Consider the following 5000-nt stretch of genomic DNA (forward strand, 5'->3'; position numbering starts at 1 on the left):
TGTGCGCACAAACGCTGACAGAAGTGCAGCCATGGAGTTTGAGAGGCAGCAGGCTGTGACTGCTGAGAGTTTATCCAGCCGGCAGGAAGAAGTACTTGCAAGTGACCCCCCCGGAATGTCTGAAGGTGATGAGTCAGAGGAGGATTGTTTGGGTGTAGAAGGAGGGAGGAAGAGGGCACTCCTGAACAGACCCGGCAAATTAGCTGGTATAAGGAAACAAAATCAAAAGAAGAAAGGGAAGAAAAAATGATGTTAACTGTAGAACACATTCTTTTCTGTCTGGTTTCAATGGTTACACTCACTTCAATAAATATAAACGGGTTAAATAAGATGACAAAGTTAGAGGAAGTGTTGGTCAATTTTACATCTGATATTTTGTTATTGCAGGAAACAAAATGGGCACAAGCCAAAATACCAGAAATCAAAAAAAGATGGAGGGGGATGTTGTTTGTGAACTGTGGAACAGACAGATCATGTGGGGTGGCCATACTTATAAAAGAAAATGTGTTGGAAAATGTAAAGGAAATATTTAATGATGGGAAAGGAAGGGTAATAGCTATAGAGTTTGATATAAATAATGTAACTTTTCGATTAATTAATGTCTATGCACCTAATAGAGGAAGTGAAAAAACTGTTTTCTTTGTTTCCTTGGGGCTGCTCTGCTCAGGGAATTGTATTCTGGTGGGAGATTTCAATGTGTTCTGTACCAAGTTGGATGTCTATAGGGTTGATAAGTTTCGACAAGATGCAGCACGGACCAGTTTTTTAAAGATGATGAGGGACAATGAGTTGATTGATGTATGGAGGATGGGTAATGCAAACAAAAGAGAATTTTCTAGGAGGTTGATAGTGGAGGGAGTTTTAAAACAAAGCAGGATAGATTTATGTTTGGCGTTTCAAGATATAGCAAATAAAGTACACAACATACAGTATACATTTACTGGATATAGTGATCATGCAGCAATCACATTTCATTTGGGGGACAGACAAAGAGGGAAAGGGGGTGGAGTTTGGTGTTTGAATGCAAGTGTGTTGTCTGAGACAGAATATAAGGAGAAGGTGAAGGAGTGTGTTAGTGAGCAAATTAAGTGTGAGATGTTCGAAGTGGATGTGTGTGGTTGGTGGGAAGGTGTCAAAAGATTGGTGAAAAACTTAAGTATAAGGTATTGTCAAAACAGGAACCGAGTGAGAAAGAGAAAGGAATGTGTGCTGAGGGAAAGAATGGTGGAGGAATTAACACTAATGGATGAAAATCCAAATAGAGGTATTGGGGCATACATAAAAATCAAAGGGGAATTAGAAGCTTATGAGAAAGAAAGATGTCAAGGGGCAATAATTAGGAGCAGGGCTCAATATGTGGTGGAAGGGGAAAAATGTACATCTTTTTTCCTGGGGCTGGAAAAGCAGAAACAGTGCAAAACGTATATACGGGAAATAGAAAATGAGGAGGGGAAGATAGTGAATGATTATGTAGGGGTTTTGGAAACGGTGCAGGGGTTTTATAGCAATTTGTTTAAGAAAGGTGGTGTGGATCAGGGTAGTATGGGAGAGGTGTTAGAAACAGTTGAGGCTAGGTTGACAGACAGTGATAGAGAAGTATGTGAAATGGATTTGTCAGAGTTTGAAGTAAAAGCGGCTATCAAGAGTCTGTCGACTGGTAAGAGTCCCGGCTCGGATGGCCTAACAAGTGAGTTTTATAGATGTTTTAGTGAGGTGTTAAGTCCCATTTTGTTGAAGGTATACAAAGAAATGGAAAGGAGAGAGCAGGTTAGTGAGGATATGTCAACAGGCTTAATCACTATCTTATACAAGAAAAAGGGGAATCAAATGCATTTAGGGAATTACAGAGGGATTAGTTTATTAAATACGGATTATAAGATTTTAGCAAAGGTATTAGCGAATAGAATTAAATCAGTAGTAGGGTCCATTGTTTCAGCAACACAGGCGTATGGTATTCCAGGGAGAGATATAGCGGACACAATAGGGTCAGTCAGAGATGTGGTACGGTATATGACAGAGGAGGGGGGTATAGTTTTGAGTGTTGATTTTAATAAGGCTTTTGATAGAGTGGAGCATGAGTTTATGTTTAGAACATTAGAGAAATTTGGTTTTGGAGATAGATTTGTGAAGTGGATTAGGTTGTTGTACAGTAGTGCAAAGAGTAGGGTTAAGTGTAATGGAGTAGTGACAGACAGTTTCAGTTTAGGGAGATCAGTGAGGCAGGGTTGTCCATTATCTGCTTTATTGTACAGTATAACAACAGAACCTTTGGCCACAATGTTAAAAAAAGATCAGTACATACAGGGCATCATCATACCTGGCGGAGAAAGGAGTTTAATTCATCAATATGCAGACGACACAAACATAACAGTAAAAAACTTGGACAGTGTGAGGAGGGTGATCAAACTATTAGAAGTGTATGGGAAGGCATCAGGAGCAAAAATGAACATAGAAAAGTCTGAAATCCTGTGTGTTGGAAATGTGGATATGCAGGGATGTGAGATACCGTTAAAAGTGGCAAAAGAGATGATTAAGGTGTTAGGGGTGAATGTAGGTGTAAATGCCAACGAGGCGAGAGATGTTACATGGACAGGGGTTCTGAACAAGGTGAAGCAGAGTTTAAATTTGTGGAAAAGGAGGAGGTTGAGGTTGAGGGGGAGGGTTATAGTCGTGAATTGTTTGATCTTATCGCAGGTGAACCATGTGTTGGCTGCACTGGATTTACCATTGTGGGTGGTGAAGGATTTAAACAGGGCTATCGATATTTTCTTGTGGGATGGTAAGCAGGCAAAAGTTAAGCATAGAGTGTTAATGAATGAATATAAGAATGGGGGTTTAAAATTGATAGATGTAGAAGTGAAGAAAAGGGCATTGAGGGTAAAGCTTGTTAAGAAATATCTGTATAATTGTAATCAGTATTGTTGGATGGGGTTTTTTGAGGAGTATTTGCATGAGTATGGTGGATGTGGTGTGAACGGTCTTTTAATGATTTTCAACAAACGCAGGTGTGAGGGGATGTCAAGATTTTATAGGGAGGTATTTGAAGCATGGGGGAACTATTTGAAGCATGTGAAGTATGAGTGTGGAAATAAGGCTGAGGTTGCGAATCAGCCCATCTTTCATAACCCCAAATTGACTCACAACAACAGAGTGTTGGTCAGCCAGTGTTTTGAGGAAGCAGGAGTGAAGCAGGTTAAACACTTACTAACTGAAAGTAGTGACAGGTTCAAATCAGAACAGGAAATTATAGAGACCATCCATAGAGTGAATACGGGTGTGGGAAAGTACATAATAAAAGGAATGTATCAGAAGGTTATGGATGCTTTAAGTCCAGAGTGGAGAAAACACATGTTAGGGGAAGGAAGTGTTGGCGAGCCGGAGAGGATGGTGGAATTGAATGTAGAGAGCAAGGGCAAAGGAGTCAAATTTAAAGAGGTACGAACTAAATGTGTTTATATGGTTTTTCTGGGGGATGGTATGGAGAGACCAACTTCAGAGAAAGTATGGGCAAAGGTTTTTGTGGATTTTGATGTTACTGAAGTGTGGGGTAATTTGAATGTAAAATACAATTGTATAGAGTGCGAGCATAATGATTTCAAAATAAGGCACAATAGAATATTCACAAACGTTGTTTTGCATCAAATTGATAATAACATCAGTAGATTGTGTGATGTATGTAAAGGAACTGATGAGAACTTTAACCATTACTTTGTTGAATGTCCCATGTTGGTTGGGTTGTTTGCCAAAATTAAGGAGTTGTTAAGTAAACACTGTGGGGTCAAAGTGGGAAATACTGTAGAATGGAAGAAACTTTTGTTATTTGGAGTGCTGGGGAAAGTAAAAGGGGTTAATGTTAATTTGGTAAACGCAGTTTTGAGTCACGTACGGTATGCTATTGTGTATCGAAGAAATCTGGCACATTATGAGGGGAGGGTAATTCCAGTTTGGGAATGGTTTGTGTCAATGTTTAAAAAACATGTGAGGCTGGTGTACATGCTGAAGAGAGAAGACTTTCATAACTGCTTTGTGAAAAACAGCTCTTTAATCATGGTGACAGGAGCTGAGAGTTTAAGTTTTAATTTATGATGTGGCGTTAATTTTCCATGTAAGCATTCATGTGGTCTGTAGCCATTTTGTGTCTTCTGTAAATAATTGAAAACCTGTAAAAAGTATTTTTTATAATAAAAAGAGAAAAAAAAAAAACCAGCATGGCAACGCCCGATCTCGTCCGATCTCGGAAGCTAAGCAAGGTTGGGCCTGGTTAGTACTTGGATGGGAGACCGCCTGGGAATACCAGGTGCTGTATGCTCTTTTGCTCACTTGCAATATGCACAAGTAGTCCTTCATGAAAGGGGCTGGAAGCTGCTGTCATTTTGCCGAGAGAGAGAGACCACCTTGCATTGTCAAATACCAAATCTGGTTATGAATAAGTAGCCTATGGTTGTCGACGTATTTCGTACGGCCAAACCAGCATGGCAACGCCCGATCTCGTCCGATCTCGGAAGCTAAGCAAGGTTGGGCCTGGTTAGTACTTGGATGGGAGACCGCCTGGGAATACCAGGTGCTGTATGCTCTTTTGCTCACTTGCAATATGCACAAGTAGTCCTTCATGTAAGGGGCTGGAAGCTGCTTTCATTTTGCCGAGAGAGAGAGAGAGAGAGAGAGAGAGAGAGAGAGACCACCTTGCGTTGTCAAATACCAAATCTGGTTATGAATAAGTAGCCTATGGTTGTCGACGTATTTCGTACGGCCAAACCAGCATGGCAACGCCCGATCTCGTCCGATCTCGGAAGCTAAGCAAGGTTGGGCCTGGTTAGTACTTGGATGGGAGACCGCCTGGGAATACCAGGTGCTGTATGCTCTTTTGCTCACTTGCAATATGCACAAGTAGTCCTTCATGAAAGGGGCTGGAAGCTGCTTTCATTTTCCTGAGAGAGAGAGAGAGAGACCACCTTGCATTGTCAAATACCAAATCTGGTTATGAATAAGTAGCCTATGGT

The 5000-nt window shown here is 40.7% G+C and overlaps 2 non-coding genes and 1 pseudogene across 2 annotated transcripts; all 3 read left to right on the forward strand.

Annotated features, from left to right (window-relative positions):
• Positions 1-4190: 4190 nt before the first annotated feature.
• On the forward strand, positions 4191-4309 carry LOC136966697 (5S ribosomal RNA; annotated as a pseudogene).
• Positions 4310-4454: 145 nt separating this feature from the next.
• LOC136966567 (5S ribosomal RNA) lies at positions 4455-4573 on the forward strand. Its single transcript, XR_010879389.1, has one exon. It is a non-coding gene; the product is annotated as a 5S ribosomal RNA (ribosomal RNA).
• A 169-nt stretch (positions 4574-4742) lies between these two features.
• On the forward strand, positions 4743-4861 carry LOC136966568 (5S ribosomal RNA). The gene has a single exon (XR_010879390.1). It is a non-coding gene; the product is annotated as a 5S ribosomal RNA (ribosomal RNA).
• Positions 4862-5000: the final 139 nt, after the last annotated feature.

Source organism: Osmerus mordax, chromosome 22 (genome assembly GCF_038355195.1).
Source record: "Osmerus mordax isolate fOsmMor3 chromosome 22, fOsmMor3.pri, whole genome shotgun sequence".
NCBI classification, from domain to species: Eukaryota; Metazoa; Chordata; class Actinopteri; order Osmeriformes; family Osmeridae; genus Osmerus; species Osmerus mordax.